This window comes from Elephas maximus, chromosome 1 (genome assembly GCF_024166365.1).
Source record: "Elephas maximus indicus isolate mEleMax1 chromosome 1, mEleMax1 primary haplotype, whole genome shotgun sequence".
In the NCBI taxonomy this organism is placed as follows: domain Eukaryota; kingdom Metazoa; phylum Chordata; class Mammalia; order Proboscidea; family Elephantidae; genus Elephas; species Elephas maximus.
The window spans coordinates 173844935-173865423 of record NC_064819.1 but is presented as its reverse complement, the minus strand read 5'-3'; positions in this window follow the sequence as shown (position 1 = coordinate 173865423).

Here is a 20489-nt window from a genome sequence, read left to right as displayed (position 1 = left end):
GTTCGAATCCAACAGGTGCTCCTTGGAAACTCTATGGGGCAATTCTACTCTGTCCTATAGGGTTGCTATGAGTCGGAATCGACTTGACGGCACTGGGTTTGGTTTTGGTTTTTGGTAGACACAGAAAGCACACATCATAATGGCAAAGACATATATTTGACTACATCAAAATTTTCTATATGACAAAAGACACATAATCAAAGCGTAATGAAAAGTACAAATAACAGCATAGAAAGATGGCCACAACATGCAAACAGGGACTTCAGGGACTAAGAAACCCAAACGATTTAGAAATATTTGAAAAAAAGCTCAGCCTCACAGAGAATCAGGAAAAAACACAAACTAGTAAAGCAACAATGAGATATCATATATTACCACTTAAGAATTGGCATGAAAGCTGGAAAAAAGGTAAATCTCATAAACTGGTGTGCGTATAAATAGGTGTAATCAATTAGGAGAATAATTTAGAATTAGGTTATAAAATTTTAACAATGTCTAGGATCATGTGCAAATACACATGCAAGCTTTTGTACATGTATTCAAGGAGATACATGTGAAGATGCTCACTGTCACGTTATAACACCAAAAAAAAAAAAAAAAGAATCAACTTAAATGTCTATGAGTAGGAAAGTGAATAAGGAAACTTTTAAGTAAAATGTGGTAATCCATAGACTGAATACTGAGTAGTGGTTAAAGAACTAGCTGTTGCCGGCTAGTCGATTTCGACTAATAGCAACCATACAGATCTAAATAGATCAGTATGATTCGTTATCAAAAAATATAATATTGAGTGAATAATTAACATGCTATGAAACTATTTCTGTAAATTGAAAAAATATAAAACACTGTACATTTTAATATTTAGGTATAGAATTCATTTATAGATATTTATGCAGATATATAAAATAATTAGCTAGAAAGATACATGCTTTGATAGTTAGCCTCTAAGGTGGTCTCCAATGATCCCTGCTTCCTAGAGTTCAATCCCTGGTGTTGTCCCCTTGCCTTGAGTGTGGGCTAAGCTAAGTGACTTCTAATAAATAAAAGAGATGGAATGTCACTTCCAAAAGACTGTGACTTTCCTCTTGCTGGCTCTGATTCTTCTCACTCTGATAAAGCAAGCTGCCATGTTGTAAGCTGCTCTATGGAGAGGCCCATGTGGCAAAGAGCTGAGGGCAGACTCCAGCCAACAGCCAGTGAGGAATTCATTCCAAGAGCCCTCAGGAGTTGAATCCTGCCAACAATGGCTGAGTGATCTTGGAAGGGGATTTTGCCTCAGTTGACCCTTGAGATGACTGCAGCCGCATCCAACACCTTGATTATAGCCTTGTGAGAGATCCTGAGTCAGAGGACCTAGATTCCTGACCCGCAAAAATTGTGAGATAATAAATGTTGTTTCAAGCCATTTAGTTTTGAGGTAATTTGTTAGGCACCAATAGATACTGATCCACCAAATTACAAGTTATAATTTGTGGATTGGGGAGGGAGTACAAGGGAATGAGATTAAAGGAAAGATAAAGAATATTTAAAAAATAACTTTTATAAAAATAACTTTAAACAAACATGACAAAATGCTCGTTTAAATTCTGAATTCAAAATTATGAGATTTCGGAAATAACAAACCTGTAGATGCTGTTGTTGTTAGGTGCCGTTGAGTTGGTTCCAACTCATAGCAACCCTATGCACAACAGAAGGAAACACTGCCCGGTCCTGCGCCATCCTTACAATCGTCGTTATGCTTGAGCTCATTGTTGCAGCCACTGTGTCAGTCCACCTCGTCGAGGGTCTTCCTCTTTTCCACTGATCCTGTACTTTGCCAAGTGTGATGTCTTTCTCCAGGAACTGATCCCTCCTGACCACATGTCTGAAGTATGTAAGACGCAATCTTACCATCCTTGCTTCTAAGGAGGATTCTGCTTGTACTTCTTCTAAGACAGATTTGTTCGTTCTTTTGGCAGTCCATGGTATATTCAATACTCTTCGCCAATATCACAATTCAAAGGTGTCAATTCTTCCTCGGTCTTCCTTATTCATTGTCCAGCTTTCACACGCATATGATGCGATTGAAAATACCATGGTCTGGGTCAGGGGCACCTTAGTCCTCAAGGTGATATCTTTGGTCTTCAATACTTTAAAGAGGTCCTTTGCAGCAGATTTACCCAACACAACGTGTCTTTTGATTTCTTGACTGCTGCTTCCATGGTTGTGGATTCAAGTAAAATGAAATCCTTGACAACTTCGATCTTTTCTCCGTTTATCATGATGTTTATCATGATGTTGTTCATTGGTCTAGATGTTTTCTTTATGTTGAGGTGCAATCCACACTGAAAGCTGTGGTCTTTGATCTTCATTAGTAAGTGCTTCAAGTCTTTTTCACTTTCAGCAAGCGAGGTTGTGTCATCTGCATAATGCAGGTTGTTAATGAGTCTTCCTTCAATCCTGATGCCCCGTTCTTCATCATATAATCCCCCATGTGTCTGTCAGTTTGTTGTACTGTGGGAGCTTCCATGTTGCTGTGATGCTGGAAGCTATGCCACTGGTATTAAGATATCAGCAGGGTCACCCATGGAGGGCAGGTTTCAGCTGAGCTTCCAGACTAAGACAGACTAGGAAGAAGGACCCGGCAGTCTACTTCTGAAAAGCATTAGCCCTTGAAAACCTTATGAATCTATAGATAGGAAGAATTAAAAATGGAGGGGGAATTTATTGTTAGAAATTATTTTACGCTAAGTTGAAAATATAAAGTACCCAAGCACATACCAAAGAGATATAATGAGACAGGTGTTAACAATTATCCTACATCCAGACAAAGCTCCCTCCCTCAAGAAAGAAGCAGTGGGGCTACTTACATTTTTTATCCTTTCTTCTTTTGATTTTAACATTTTAAAAAGCCTGTTAAACCCATACCTCACTCCATGCACAAAAAATAACTCAAAAGGGATCAAAGACCTAAATATAAAATCTAAAATGAAAAAGATCATGGAAGAAAAAATAGGGACAATGTTAGGAGCCCTAATACATGGCATAAACAGTATACAAAACATTATAAAGAATGTAGAATAAAAACTAGATAACTGGGAGCTCCTAAAAATCAAACACCTATGCTCATCCAAAGACTTCACCAAAAGAGTAAAAAGACTACCTACAGACTGGCAGAAAGTATTTAGCTATGACATTTCTGATCAGCGCTTGATCTCTAAAATCTACATGATACTGCAAAAACTCGACTGTGAAAAGACAAGCGACCCAATTAAAAAATGGGCAGAAGATATGAATAGACACTTCACTAAAGAAGACATTCAGGTAGCTAACAGATATAGGAGGAAATGTTCACGATCATTAGCCATTAGAGAATGCAGATCAAAACTACAATGAGATTTCATCTCACTCCAACAAGGCTGGCATTAATTAAAAACACACAAAATAATAAATGTTGGAGAGGCTGTGGAGAGATTGGAACACTTATACACCACTGGTGGGAATGTCAAATGGTACAACCACTTTGGAAATCAATTTAGTGCTTCCTTAAAAAGCTAGAAATAGAACTACCATATGATCCAGCAATCCCATTCCTGGGAATATATTCTAGAGAAATAAGAGCCTTTACACAAACAGATATATGCACACCCATGTTTTTTGCAGTACTGTTTATAATAGCAAAAAGATGGAAGCAACCAAGGTGCCCGTCAATGGATGAATGGATAAATAAATTATGGTATATTCACACAATGGAATACTACACATCGATAAAGAACAGTGAGGAATCTGTGAAACATTTCATAACATGGAGGAACCTGGAAGGCATTATGCTGAGTGAAATTAATCAGTTGCAAAAGGACAAATATTGTATAAGACCACTATTATAGGAACTCAAGAAACAGTTTAAACTGAGAAGAAAACATTCTTTTGTGGTTATGAGAGGGGGTAGGGAAGGAGAGTGGGAGTGAGGCATTCACTAATTAGATAGTAGAGAAGAACTACTTTAGGTGAAGGAAAAGACAGCACACAATACAGGTGAGGTCAGCACAATTGGACTAAATCAAAAGCAAAGAAGTTTCCTGAATAAACTGAATGCTTCGAAGGCCAGCGTAGCAGGGGCAGGGGTCTGGGGACCATCGTTTCAGGGGACATCTAAGTCAATTGGCATAATAAAATGTATTAAGAAAACATTCTGCATCCCACTTTGAAGAGTGGCGTCTGGGGTCTTAAACGCTAGCAAGCAGCCATCTAAGATGCATCAATTGGTCTCAACCCACCCGGATCAAAGGAGAATGAAGAACTCCAAGGACACAAGGTGATTACAAGCCCAGGAGACAGAAAGGGCCACATGAACCAGAGACTACATCATCCTGAGGCCAGAAGAACTAGATGGCGCCTGGCTACAACCGATGACTGCCCTGACAGGGAACACAACAGTGAACCCCTGAGGGAGCAGAAGAGCAATGGGATGCAGACCCCACATTCTCATAAGACCAGACTTAATGGTCTGACTGAGACTAGAGGGACTCCGGTGGTCATGGTCCCCAGGCCTTCTGTTGGCCCAGGGCAGGAACCATTCCCGAAGCCAACTCTTCAGACATGGATTGGACTGGACAATGGGTTGGAGAAGGACGCTGGTGAGGAGTGAGCTTCTTGGATCAAGTGGACACTTGAAACTATGTTGGCATCTCCTGCCTGGAGGGGAGATGAGAGGGTGGAGGGGGCTAGAAGCTAGTGAAAAAGACATGAAAAGAGAGTGGAGGGAGAGAGCGGGCTGTCTCATTAGGGGGAGAGTAATTGGGAGTGTGTAGCAAGGTGTATATGGGTTTTTGACTTGATTTGAAAACTTTTACTTAAAGCACAATAAAAATTATTTTTTAAAAAAGCCTATTAAATTATTGGAGACATCATTTTTATTACATTGTGCCACCTATTTAGGGCCCCTCATGACTAATTTTTTTTTTTAATCACATATATTAAATCCTTTAGGTCTATCAAAAATATATTACTTATGGATAAGCCAGCACAAATTGATGAAGGCAAGGTTATGGAAGCCCCATAGATACATCCAAACTCCCTGAGGGACCAAATTACTGGGCTGGGGGCTGTGGGGACCATTTTCTTGGGGAATGTTTAGCTCAGTTGGCATAACATAGTTTATAAAGAAAATATTCTACATTATACTTTGGTGAGTAGCATCTGGGTCTTAAAATCTTGTGAGCAGCCATCTAAGGTATTCCATTGTTCTTACCAGGTACGACATGAGAGAGAATGAAGAAAACTAAACACACAAGGGAAAGATTAGTCCAAAGAACTAATGGACACAACCTCCATGAGACTGAGTCCAGTACAATCAGATGGTGCCCGGCCACCACCACTGACTGCTCTGACAGGGATCACAATAGATGGTACCGTACAGAGCTGAAGAAATATGTAGAACAAAATTATAACTCACAAAAAAAGACCAGACTTACCAGCCTGACAGAGACTGGAGAAATCCGGAGAGTATGGACCCCGGATACCCCTTTAGCTCAGTAATGAAGTCACTGCTGAGATGCACCCTTCAGCCAAAGATTAGACAGGCGCATAAAACAGAAGAAGACTAAAGGGGCACACCAGCCCAAGGGCAAGGACTAGAAGGCAGGAGGGGAAAGGAAAGCTGGTAATGGGGAACCTAAGTTCAAGAAAGGGAGAGTGTTGACATGTCGTGGAGTTGGCAACCAACATTACAAAACAATATGTGAATTAATGGTTTAATAACAAGCCAGTTTGCTCTGTAAACCTTCATCTAAACTACAATAAAAAAAATTTTAAATATATTACTTATATATTTTTTATTTATGTAAATTCAAATTATAAGCATTTTAATTATAAGGGTAATTTTCACACAGTTTTATTCCTTTTCTATGGATTAGCCATTTTATGAGGACCATCTTGATTTCCTCTCATGAAAAATCCAGTATAGCAGTGTTTCTTTCATTTCATAATGAGTGGTACAATTAAGATTTAATTACAGGCATACTAGTTTTTAGTAAGGGAATGGAAAGCTACTCTGAACTTGTAAATGAAATGTTAAATTTTTAAACTGCTCACATGTTGCAACTCTCTTTCCTTAAAAAGCGACCACATGTAAACTTAATTTGAAATAGAGCTTTTTTAAAATAGCATAATTGCTTGTTACACTGAACCTCTTCCTTGTCCTGTGCCCACAAAGGAAGCTCATTTTATCTGAGGAAGAAAGACTCACAGATGCTTCAAGGAAGAAAGGGAGACTTTCGCTACATTTTCTTCACAAAGCACGTAAGGGTGAGAAGAAGTACATCCATTAGTACATGTCCTACCTGCCTACCTCTCTTCTTCCGTGTTTTTATGGCCTCACAAAGAAGCACATTTGGGAAGTGATTTGCCCATCACATATGGATTGAATAAATATGTAGCTTTATATTTAAAACAATGCTTTAGGGGCTAATACTTCGTATTAGAATTTGTGTCTTCAGTATTGTTTCTAATCCTGTTAACTTTTTTTTCTTTTCTTTTTTTTACAAATTTAGATATATTATTTCCAAGCCTGAAGAAAAGGGGCTTGCAGTGGATACGTACTAGGTTTGCCACCCAGTTCCCTTCTCTACAAACGTCTCCTTTTCCCCCTCACCCAGATGGTCACAGGATGGCCTCTAGGCAGCCATAGTTATACATTTTGACCTCCAACTCCCATCCAGGCTACACTTTGGGCTGAACAGTGACTCTTTTTTGGAAAATCTGGATTTGAAGTAAGAGATCTGGTCTTTGTCTGAGTTAGCATCTTTATTGGTGGAGGTATGAAGAATAGAGTTTGTGAGTCTGTATTTTCTACCATGAAGGCTAGGAAAAATTAAGGAAATGAAACAAAGACAGCGAGAGTCTGGTGCATAATTCCACTCCTATCCTGAGACATGGCTGTGTTCTTGCCCTTGACTTTCATCTTTATATTTTCAAGTTTTTGCTTAAGTTCACTTGACTTGGTTTCTGATTCTTTAAACTAAAAGGTCCAACAGACAGGCTGTCTTGATGGAAGCCTATTGGTCAATTCCATAGTCACATTATTGCCAGTAGTTATCCTGGAATGCACAGAGAAACCAGCCTCTGAAGACCTAGGAATATGATCAAGGTGCCAGGACAGTCAAAATGAGATCTTGGCTCAAGTCCAAGTTTTGTATGTATATGTTGTTGTTGTGTACCTTTGAGTCGATTCTGACTCATAGCTACCCTATACGACAAAGTAGAACTGCCCCCATAGGGCTTCCTAAACTGTAATCTTTATGGGAGCAGATTGCCAGGTCCTTTTTCCCCATGGCTGTGGAGAGGCTGGTGGGTTCAGACTACCGACCTTTCAGTTGGCAGCTGAGCACTTAACCATTGCACCAGTAGGGCCACTATATGTATGTATGTACGTGTATGTAAAGTGAAAGGAAGAAATGATGAAGTAAAACAGCTGAACAGAAGATTTCAAAGGGTGGCGATGAAGACAAAGTATTATATATATTTTTGTAGTAGAAAGTTGTCATAGTCTTTAAAGTGCTAGCAGACTAATAAAAGGGAATGGATAGGCAAACATTTCCTGTGTGGTACTCAGAATAGCAGAATACGTTTTTTGTTGGGTAATTTCATTCTCTATTTTGGGGGAGAAAAAATGACCCTGTCAATAGTTTTATCATTCAAATACAAAAAGCATAGCTCTCCATTCTTCACAAAAAGCCTGGATGGACACAGCTGGAAAGACCTGGATAATTAAAACATCAATCAGAACAGGGAAGATTAAATGACTTTACTTGAATAGAGTAACTGGGCAGAATTACGATTGAAAGGAAAATAAAATAGCTTATTAAAGAAGCAAACATTTTGACATTGGCCCTGTCTTGAAGTGAGCATTGTGGAAGGATGATAACAAGTGGTACTTGCTCCAAATGTTGCCATAGGTAAATTGAAGAATATCTTTTTCTCTGAGACATGGACATTCACAGTTCATCTGGTCTGTAACATTTGCTTCCTTCTACTTCTGTTGTTGTATACACAGCTAAATACGACTTACAAAGAATATTTAATGCTTAAAAAACAAAGGCATATTGTAACATAAATAGCACCTTGTTGATTTTTCTAGCAATCTATATATCCCAGGAATTTAAACAAAACTGTCAAGAAATACATAAAATCCACATGTGATTATTAATAAGCAGGGGACAATTAACAATAGGATTTTTTAAACAGTACACAGTTAAAGTATCTACCAAAAAATAGTTATATTAGGAAATGAATTCAGTGATTATAAGTTGGTCATTGATAATGTACATCTACTGAAGCACGCACACTTGTATATATTCTCATTCATTTTGTTGTTAAACAAACATTTACTTAGAAACACCTTGATACAAACTGGAAGCTCTAACAAGGTTCAGATCTTATTAGACATGGAGAAACGTAGATGTGGGAATATACATCTGCAGCTAGATAGTCTGTCACATCAACATAATTAAACTTCATTGTTTTGAAAAGATCGCCTAATGTTGAGGCTCCACCACACATCTGTCATTTTGTTGTACTGTGGTGGCTTGCATATTGCTGTGATACTGGAAGCTTTGCCACTGGTATTTCAAATTCTAGCAGGGTCACCCTTGGCAGACAGGTTTCAGCAGAGCTTCCAGACTAAGACAGACAAGGAAGAAGAACCTGGTAGTCTGTTTCTGAAAAAAAATGGCCAGTGAAAACCTTGAAACAGCAGTGAAACACTGTCTGATATAGTGCTGGAAAATAAGCCCTACAGGATGGAAGGCACTCAAAATACTACTGGGGAAGAGCTGCCTCCTCAAAGTGGAATTGACTTTAATGATATGGATGTAGTCAATATTTTGGGACCTTCGTTTGCTGATGTGGCACTTCTCAAAGTGAGAAGAAATGCTGCAAACATCCATTAATAATTGGAACATGTAATGTACGATGTATGGATCTAAGAAAATTGGAAGTCATCAAAAATGAAATGAAACACATAAAGATTGATATCTTAGGCATTAGTGAGCTGAAATGGACTGGTATTGGCCATTTTGAGTTAGACAACCATATGCTTTACTATGTAAAGAATGACAAAGAAGAATGGCATTGCATTCATTGTTAAAAAGAACATTTCAAGATCTATCCTGAAGTACAACACTGTCAGTGATAGGATAATATCCATATGCCTACAAAGAAGACCAGTTAGTACAGCTGTTATTCAAATTTATGTACCAATCACTAATGCCAAAGGTGAGAAAACTGAAGATTTTTACCAACTTCTGCTGTTTGAAATTGATGAAGCATGCAATCAAGATGTATTGATATTGATTGGAATGTGAAAGTTAGAAATAAAGAAGAAAGTTCAATAGTTGGAAAATACGCCCTTGGTGACAGAAATGACACTGGAGATTGCATGATAGAATTTTGCAAGACCAATGACTTCTTCATTGCAAATAGCTTTTTTCAACAACATAAATGGTGACTATACGCTAATTTTTTTTTTTTATACACTTGGACCTCGCCAGCTGGAATACACAGGAATCATATCAACTACATCTGTGGAAAGAGATGATGACAAAGCTCAGTGTCATCAGAACAAGGCCAAGGGCCAGCTAGCAAACAGACCATCAGTTGCTCATATGCAAGCTCAAATTGAAGCTGAAGAAAATTAAAGTAAGTCCATGTCAGCCAAAATACGACCCTGAGTACATCCTACCTGAATTTAGAGGCCATCTCAGGAATACATTTGATGCATTGAATTGTAATGACCGAAGACCAGACGATTTGTGAAATGACATCAAGGACCTCGCACATGAAGGAAGCAAGAGGTCATTAAAAAAACAGGAAATAAAGAAAAGACCAAAATGGATGTCAGAAGAGACTCTGAAACTTGCGGTTAAATGTAGAGTGGCTAAAGTGAAAGGAAGAAATGATGAAGTAAAACAGCTGAACAGAAGATTTCAAAGGGTGGCGATGAAGACAAAGTATTATAATGAAATATGCAAAGAGCTGGAGTTAGAAAACCAAAAGGGTAGAACATACTTGGCATTTCTCAAGCTGAAGGAAAGGTAGAAAAAAATTCAAGCCTTGAGTTGCAATACTGAAGGATTCTATGGGGAATATATTAAATGACACAGGAAGCATCAAAAGAAGGTGGAGTCACTGTACCAAAAAGAATTCATCGGCGTTCAGCCATTTCAGGAGGTAGCATATGATCAAGAACCAATGGCAGTAAAGGAAGAAGTCGAAGCTGGACTGAAGGCATTGGCAAAAAACAAGGCTCCAGGAATTGACAGAATACCAATTGAGATGTTTCGCCAAAAGGATGCAGTGCTGGAGGTGCTCACTCTTCAATGCCAAGAAATTTGGAGGACAGCTAACCTGGCAAACTGACTGGAAGAGATTCATATTTGTGCCCATTCCAAGGAAAGGTGATCCAACAGAATGTGGAACTTGTAGAACAATATCTTTAATATCGCACACAAGTAAAACAATGCTGAAAATCTTTCATAAGCAGTTGCAGCAGTATATCAACAGGTAACTGCCAGAAATTCAAGCTGGTTTTAGAAGAGGAATGTGGAACAACAGATATCATTGCTGATGTCAGATGGATCCTGGCTGAAAGCAGAGAATACCAGAAGGATGTTTACCTGTGTTGTATTGACTATGCAAAGGCATTTGACTGTGTGGATCATAACAAATTATGGATAACATTATGAGGAATGGGAATCCCAGAACATTTAATTGTGCTCATGTAAAATCTGTACATAGATCAAGTGGCAGTTTTTTTTTAACAGAACAAGGGGATACTGCGTGGTTTAAAGTCAGGAAAGGTGTTTTAGGGCTGTATCTTTTCACCGTACTTGTTCAGTCTATATGCTGAGCAAATAACCCGAGAAGCTGGAGTATAAGAAGAATGAGGCATCAGGATTTGAGGAAGGCTCATTAACAGCCTATGATGTGCAGATGACACAACTTTGTTTGCTGAAAGTCATGAAGATTTGAAGCATTTACAGTTGAAGATCGAATACCACAGCCGTCAGTATGGATTACACCTCAACATAAAGAAAACAAAAATCCTCACAACTGGACCAATGAGCTATATCATGATAAATGGAGAAAAGATTGAAGTTGTCAGGGACTTCATTTTACTTGGATTCACAAGGAATGCCCATGGACAGCAGTCAAGAAATCAAATAACGTATTGCATTGGGCAAATCTGCTGAAAAAGACCTCTTTAAAGTGTTGAAAGGCAAAGATGTCACTTTGAGGACTAAGGTGTGTCTGACCCAAGCCATGGTATTTTCAATTGCCTCATATGCATGTGAAAGCTGGACAACGAATTACAAAGAACAAAGAAGAGTTAACGCCTTTGAATTATGGTGTTGGCAAAGAATATTGAATATGCCATGGACTGCTAGAAGAATGAACAAATCTGTCTTGGAAGAAGTACAGCCAGAATGCTCCTTGGAAGCAAGGAAAGTAAAACTTTGTCTCATGTACTTTCGACATGTTATCAGGAGGGACCACTACCTGGAGAAGGACATTATGCTTGGTAAAGTAGAGGGTCATCAAAAAAAAGGAAGACCCTTAACAAGATGGATTGGCACAGTGGCTGCAACAATGGGCTCAAGCACAACAACAATTTTGAGGATGGCACAGGACCAGGCGGTGTTTTGTTCTGCTGTACATAGGGTCACTATGAGTCAGCACTGACTCAACGCCACCTAACAACGACAATTTTGAGGCTAGAAAATAGTCTATGGGGGGTGGCTTTAGAAATCTGATTGGCCACTAGAGTGAATACATGAGGCTCTTTGCGAAGGGTCGCGAATTAATGTAAAAATGGCGTGGGGGTAGTGTCAGACCTCTTCTAACTTCACAAGTGGAAAGGAGAATCAAGATTAGCAGCCCAAGGCTGATTCTTGTGAGGCAGATGTCAGACGTGCCTCCTCTCTCCACCACCTTCACCAATTCTGACACCAACTGTCACTCCCAGGGCACTCTCTACTTCTCTGCTGGTTTCTATAATTCATTGCAATGGCCACACAGAACTCACAGACAATACTCATGATTACGGAGTTTATTAGGGAAGTGACAGGTTACAATTAAGGTTCAGGATTACTCAGGATATAGTTCTTCCATCAGGACAGCCTCTTCTCAGCCATACCAGCAGGCACTCCTCTCTTTGGCCTCTGTCTTGCTCAGGCAAGTGTTACAAAGCTCTTTAGCTCTGCTGATAAGTGCCCTGAGGTACCCCACTCTACCAGTAAGCCTTGGCTCTAGCTCTAGCTCCATGGGTCAGCAAACCTAGCTCCACCAAGGGCCCAGAAGCAGCCTACTCTGCCAGCAAACCTCCTGCCCAAAGACACTCAGCTTTCTCGCTTCCTGGGCTAGGAAGCCCACTGCGCCATCTCCTGCCGGTCTCGTGGTTCTGCTGCCTGTTTCTCGTCTGCCGCTTCTCATTGTCTTTGGTTTTACAGCTCTCACTGTCTTGGTTTCCTGGTTCCAGGAGCTCCTCAGCATAGTGATCCCACGTTCAAAGGACACACACTGATCTTAGCCCTTCTTCCTTGGTTGTGGTGAGATCCTCTCCTCCTGCCTCTGGATGGCTCATTTTAAGCCTAGTGGGATGGCAAAACTGACCAATCCCCTTGGTGGGCCACAATTACCTTATCTGCATAGTCCTGCCCAATCACTTTAGTGGGAGTTCCAAGACCACGGTGAGAAAAGTCACACAAAACCAATCCATCACTCCGCAGGGCACCCCCTGGCTTTTCTAGTCATTTTTCTTTCATACTTGAAGGACAGCTTCTCCCTCCCAGACATTTTTACCAGTCCAAAACAGTCATTAATGATTAGTCCTTCTATAGGGCAAAAGAGTCCAAAGGATGAGGTTACTCAGATACCAGCCATTCAGGTCTGCTGCAGGTATCCATCTGATCTGGTCAAGTTCTTCAAAAGACCTCTCATCTTCATCCTTTCTGGCCTCTGATAAAATTTAACTGAGAGATTAGTCCCTTGCTCTGAGCCTCACAAAGTATCAGCATAGCAAAGTTTTTAAAGAACTTTAGATTCGGCCACCGTTTTCCAGTCCAGCAGTGACTTCTCCTTAGTCGACTCTTTTACACTTACAGCTTCTACAATTAGTTTTTACAATCACATTTAACCCTGTTGTCATGGATTGAATTATGTCCCCCCAAAAATGTGCATATCAACTTGGTTAGGCCATGATTCCCAGTATTCTGTGGTTGTCCTCCATTTTGTGATTGTAATTTTATGTTAAAGAGGATTAGGGTGGGATTGTAACACCCTTGCCAGGTCACATCCCTGATCCAATGTAAAGGGAGTTTCTCTGGGGTGTGGCCTGCGCTACCTTTTATCTCTCAAGAGATAAAAAGGAAATGGAAGTGAGCAGAGAGGGGGGACCTCATACTACCAAAAATATAGTGCTGGGAGCAGAGCACGTCCTTTTGTTACCTATCGCCAATCTGACACAAAGGGTCCTTGTCTTTTCCTGAGTAAGAATACACGCAAAAGACAAACTTTATCTTCAGCAAGCTTTATTTTGCTTGAGTCAAGCAGAAGGAGCCGGCGGGGATCTAAGCCTCTCTGAAAGACTGACTCGAAAAGGGAAGCAAGGCTAGGGCTTATATGAGTTCGGTGAAGACAATACAGTAATGAATATTTAGTGGGCTTCTTTCAAGGGCTGGGTACTTCTCAGAATGGCAGTGTATGTTAGTTTGCACACATATCTGGAATCTAAGATGGAGCCTGCCGATATTCAAGATGGAGTCCTCTCGGCAGCCCTTGGCATCACTTATTATGGGATATAGCACAAGTGCACTTGATTTTCAGCACTACATTGCCATCTTCGGAGGGCTAAGGTCAGACAGCAGTCACATTCTGCTTTTCTGCACACATGGAGCCTGTAAAGGAGGAGAAGCCTAGAAAGACACTAAGAAGGAGATAGTAATTCACAGGCTGCCCCAATCCTATCTCATGTTGACAGGGTGTGGTTCCTGTTTACCCAATTTCTAGAAGATAATCTTTTAAAAGCTCTTTTGTTCAGCCACCGGCACAGTTAACCCTATCTGTCTCACTTTGGACTCGGGGTTCCTGCACAGAGAAGCTCCTAGTCTGGGGAAAGATTAATGAGAAGGCTGACAGAGAAGACTTCTCCTAGAGCTGACGCCCTGAATTTGGACTTTTAGCCCACTTTACTGTGCAGAAATAAATTTCTTTTTGTTAAAGCCATCCATTTGTGGTATTTCTGTTATAGCAGCACTAGATGACTAAGATACCTATAACAATTAACACAACTAAGTCATATAACCCACCTCTCTCCACCCTCTCTTCCCTAGTATGATCAGGAAAAGAGAAAACTATTTCACTGGGGATCCTCCCTTGTCCCCCTAATTTTACGTGTAAGCACACTCATGAAAGTGTCTAAGCCAGCCACTTCAAGACTTTATTTCCCCTCACTTTACATAATCAATGTTTAAATTGCCTGCCCTTATCAAAGCAGTACTCTGAGGAGACAAGCACATTCCTTGATCTGAAGAATCTTCTGTTGTGGTTAGAACCTTGAGCATCTGCGTCCATAAGCAAAATCCGGACCAGAGTAAGCCATCAAGTTTGCAGCAATCTATACCAGCTCACAGTATCAAACATCTTTGTCTTCATTCAGTCAGGTTCTGGTCAGCTCAACCCTAGCCACCCAGAGTAGGTCACAAAGAGTAGCCCTTTCTCTCTCTCTCTCATCCCTAGCCCCTTGGGCTAGGTCAATGAACTCCACTTGTAAACTCAAGAACGAACAACATGATTTACAAGTTCTATGTGTTCAGGTCATCCTATTCATACATGCAAAGTTTATGCGCATTAGAAATTGACTTATAGCATTTTTTCCATTTTAAAGAATTAGGAAAATAAAAATATGTTTCCATCCATGTATCAACGGAAAAAGCATTTAAAGCAGATGTGCATTTACATTACAGAAATTCAAAGTAACAAATAGGGGCTGGCTTACACACTTCTGTGTGTGTGTTTACACTCAAAATTAGGGGGACAAGGGGGGATCCCCACTGAAATAGTATATAAATATATATAGGACACAATTCACATTCTCCATGAGATTATGATCTTATGGGTGGAAGGGGCATAACAGATGCATTCTAATTATTCAATAAACAGTGAGGTCATCACACGAATAGATATAGGTACACTCATGTTCATTGAAGCATTGTTCACAATAGCAAAAAGATGGGAACAACCTAGATGCCCATTAATGGATGAATGGATAAACTGTGGTACCTACACACAATGCAGTATTACACAATGCTAAAGAACAACGATGAATCTGTGAGGCATCACATAACATGGATGCACCTGGAGAACATCATGCTGAGTGAAATAAGTCAATCACAAAAGGGCAAATATTGTATGAGACCACTACTGTAAAAACTTACGAAAAGGTTTACATAGAAAAAGAAACAATCTTTGATGGTTACGAGGGTGGGGATGTGTGGGGATGGAAAATCACTTAATAGACAACAGACAAGGGGTAACTGTGGTGAAGAGTAATACAGTACACAATACTGGGGAAGCCAGCACATCAGAAAAAAAAAAAAAAGGTAGCTCCATAGACACACCCAAACTCCCTGAGGGACTGAATTACTGGGCTGAGGGCTTTGGGGACCGTGGTCTTGGGGAATATCTAGCCCAATTGGCATAAAAGAGTTTATAAAGAAAATGTTCCACATCCTACTTTGGTGAGTAGTGTCTGGGGTCTTAAAAGTCTGTGAACGGCCATCTAGGACACTCCACTGGTCTCACCCCTTTGGGAGTAAGGAATAATGAAGAAAACTAAAGACACAAGGGAAAGATGAGTCCAAAGGACTAGTGGACCACATCTATCATGGCCTCCACCAGACTGAGTACAGCTAGATGGTTCCCAGCTACCACCACTGACTGCTCCAACAGGGATCACAATCGAGGGTCCTGGACAGAGCTGGAAAAAAATGTAGAACAAAATTTTAACTCAAAAAGAAGGATCAGACTTGCTGACCTGACAGAGACTGGAGAAACCCTGAGAGTATGGACCCCGGACACCCTTTCAGTTCAGTAATGAGGCCACTCTTGAGGTCCACCCTTCAGCCAAAGATTGAATAGGCCCATGGAAGAAAACAAGACTAAAGGGGCGTACCAGCCCTGGGGCAGGGACTGGAAAGTAGGGGGGAACAGGAAAGCTGGTAATAAGGAAGCCAGGGTTGAGAAGGGAGAGTGTTGACATGTTGTGGGGTTGTTAACCAATGTCATAGAACAATGTGTGTAGTGTTTGATGAGAAACTAGTTTGTTCTGTAAACCTTCATCTAAAGCTCAAAAAAAAAAAAACAACAGGTAAGACACAGAGGAGAATGACATTTAAAGACAACATGTTGAGTGCATGATTAGATTTGCCCCTTCCTGAAATGCCACCAAAATGACAGTAACCCAAAAACCCTATTGCCATGGAGTTGATTACGACTCATATTGACCCTGTAGGACAGATTAGAACTGCCCCAGAGGGTTTCCAAGGCTGTAATCTTTACAGAAGCAGACTGCCATATCTTTGAACCACTGGCCTTTCAGTTAGCAGCTGAGTCTTAACCACTGCATCACTGGGGTTCCAAATGACAGTAAAGGGATTTTTAAAGAGACAAGTAAGGGCGTCGAGAATAGGAGAGGAGAAAACAGAAAAATATTGGAAGCTACAAAGCAGATGGATTAATGGCAATTGACTTGGCAGAACTAAGGAAAGCTGAATCCTAAGTCTATAGCAGGAGAACAAGCAGGTGAATTACATTACAGAGCCCTCAAACCCTATACCTGAAGTTCTGTTCTTCGGAGATGGTAAAGCAGAGGTACAGAGGCCCAAGTATATTTGAGCTATTAGATCTCTAGGGCATATATCTAGGAGTGGGATTGCTGGATCATAAGGTAGCTCTATTTCTAGTTTTCTGTTTTCCATAGTGGTTATACTATTTTACAATCCTACCAGCAGTAGATAAGCATTCCAATCTCCCTACATCTTCACCAGCATTTTCTTTTTCTTTTTTTCTTTTTAGCAGTGTCGTTTTAGCAGGGGTTTGATGGTACCACATTGCAGTTTTGATTTGCATCTAACAGCTAATGATGGTGAGCATCTTTTCATGTTTGTTGGCCACTTGAATGTTCTCTTTGGTGAAGTGTCTGTTCATGTCCTTTGCTCATGTTTTAACTCAGTTGTTTGTCTTTCCTTTGTTGAGTTGTTAAAGTTTTACATGTATTTCAAAAATAGTGTTGATTCATGTTAATTTATTAGAGGCATGTGTGATAGCACCAACTGCAGGTCAGTAGCTCTTCTTCTCTGGGTTTCCTGCCTTTCCCCTTTTGATCTCTGTACTTTCTGTTGAGATAATGCAGGCAAGAGATGTAAAGGACCTGAATTATAAGGCAGTAGCATTATATTTTTTTTGTTATTATATTTGCATCCAAAACAAAATCTTTCCTTGATCTTATTTTTATATTCTGGGGTTACTGTGTATATGATCCATGAATATAATCTTCTCTAACAATCATTAATTAAACATAGTATCTCAATCTCTGGGGAACTCATTTACTTTAAAAAACTCTGCTACTATGTAAACCTCAAAGATTCCCAACTCTTAATAAATCTCTAGCCCAGGTCACTCTACCCAACACCTGACTTGTAACTTAAAGTGCTTCCTGGGTGTCTCTACCAGAAGCACCCTGAATTGACAATTTCAGGTGAAGTCATTGTTTCCATCCTACTCCAAATGTTTTTCTCTTCCTGTATTCCCTGTTCCTGTCCATGGCATCACCATTTACCCAGTTATTCAAGTTTGTAAACTTGGAGCCTTCACTAGCTCACATTCTAGACCTACGTATCATCAATTTGGTTCCTTCTGTAATCATAAATATCTCTTTATTCTAACCACTTTTCTCTCCCACTCCCACCTCAGCCTGCTTTAGGTTTTGACTGTCTTTTACTTTAATCGCTACAACAGTTGCAATCCTGCAAAACTTTTTTCCACACTGTTGCTAAAATTCTCTTCCTAAAATGCCTGTATGAACATATACATCGTTGTCCTGCTTAAATCTGCCTATAGTTCCTTATCGCCTATAGGATAAAACTTAAGCTTTTTAACACAGAGAATACCAGGTAGGCTGATGGGCGTTGGTACCATCTCCATAATCTCCATCAACAACCCCAATAAACATAAGCTTTAAGTAAAAATAGTGTGCTTGCCATGCAAATGCAGCTTTAGGACAAGTTCCTGAACCTTTCCTTCTGTTTGGACTACCACTACTCTTACCTACATAGACATTCTGGAACTGCCACTGGGCGAAGTCCTACTCATTCTTTAAGACCCCATTCAAAACTCATCTCTTCTTTGTAGAGATTTCTGACTCTTCCCCAAACCCCTAGGCATAATTAGTATCTCCATCTTCAATTGTCCAAAAAATCTCTGCATTATCTCCTTAATAATTATTTTTATTGTACATATTTTTTGTTTTCTTTGAGAGTACAATGGTATATCTAGTCACCTTTATTCTAGTGCCTACTGTTTTTTTATTACAATAAATTCATCTTTTGTTTTTGTTTCTAAGATATGTAGTGATAAAAAGCAAATTTAATGCATCTCTTAAACTTGGAGGAAGGGATTTTATTTGGGTACATTCTAAATCTATGGTTCTTAACCTTCTGTGGATCACAGACTCTATGAAAAAACTGATAAAAGTTTTGACTCTATTCTCAGAAAAATATACATACCTTCAAAATTCTGTGAACAAATTTAGTGGGATTTCCAAATGCCCTGAGGCTCCCTGATAGCTTATAAAAAAACCTATATTTTATTTTTATTAATTTTCTTATTAGAATTATATTCACATGGAGCAAAATTTTTTTAAAGCACTAAAGCCTACAGTGAACAGTCTTTCTCATACCCCTATCCCCCCATTATCCAATTCCTCTTCTATCAAAACGACCAGTTTTTTTTGTATCCTTCTGGAGACAGTCTACCCATATGCATGTACAAGTGTTAAGAAGCCGTTTTTTTCTTATACTTGCTTTTTTCATTTATCTTTCATTTCTTTATTTTTGCAATTGTTCTACATCAGTACATAAAATTTCAAATGCACAGAGTTCTATTGTATTGCTATACCCTAATTTCTTACCATGTATTTTTAAATTTTAAAACTATTTCAAGCTTACACAAAAGTTGCAAGCACAGGACAAATAATTTTTTTTTTTTCCCCTGAACCATCTGAAAGCAAGTTACTGCCCTGACGCCTCATCGTCCCTGGATACTTTTCTGCATTGTTTTCTACAAACAAAAACATTATCTTATAGGCTATGGAGAAATTGAACTCTTGTACATTGCTAGGGGGAATGTAAAATGGTTCAGCCATTGTGAAAAATAGTTTGGCAGTTTCTCAAAAAGTTAAACATAGAACTACTACATGCAGTTCTACTCATAAGTAAATATATACCCAAAAGAATTGAAAATATGTACTTAAACAAGTACACATACATATGTGTTCATAGCAGCAGTATTCTCATTAGCCAAATGGTGGAAACACTCCAAATATTCAATGGATGAATGAATAAACAAATTGTGGTATATATACACAATAGAATATTGTTCAGCCATAAAAAGGAATGAAATACTAAAACATGTGATGATGTGTGAGCCTCAAATGAAAAAAACCAGACACAAAAGGTCATATATTATATCATTCCATTTATACGAAATATGAGAATAGATAAATCCATAGAGATAGAATGAAGATTGGTGGTTGACAGATGGGGGAGGGGGATGTTGGGGGGAGGAAGGAGGAGAAACTGCTTAATGGGTAAGGGGTTTTACTTTGGAGTAACTGAAACATTTTAGAAATAGAAATGGTGGCTGCATAACATTTTAATGTATTAAATGTCACTGAATTGTTCACTTTAAAGTGGTGAATTTTATATTATGTGAATTTTACATCAATAAATTATTTAAAAAGATTTTCTTATATAGCTACAATGATCAAAATCAGAAAAATGAATATATTAAAACCATACCAAACCCACTGCTGTCGAGTTGATTTTGACTCTTAGCGACTTTTTCACACTCCATTCAAATTTTACCAGTCGTCCCAGTAATGGCCTTTATGTTAAAAGAATCTAGTCCAGACTCATGTCCAGGCTTTCCACGGGAGAAAGATGTGGCAGTCTGTTTTCATAAAGATTACAGCATTAGAAACCATATGGGGCAATTCTACTCTGTCCTATGGGGTTTGATAGGAGTTGGAATTGACTCAATGGCAATGGGGTTTTTGTTTGTTTGTTTATACACAGTTGGAGTCCCTGGGTGGTGCAAAACAGTTAATGTGCTTGGCTGCTAATGGAAAGGTTGGAATTTCAAATCTACCCAAAGGGCCTTGGAAGAAAGGCCTGGCG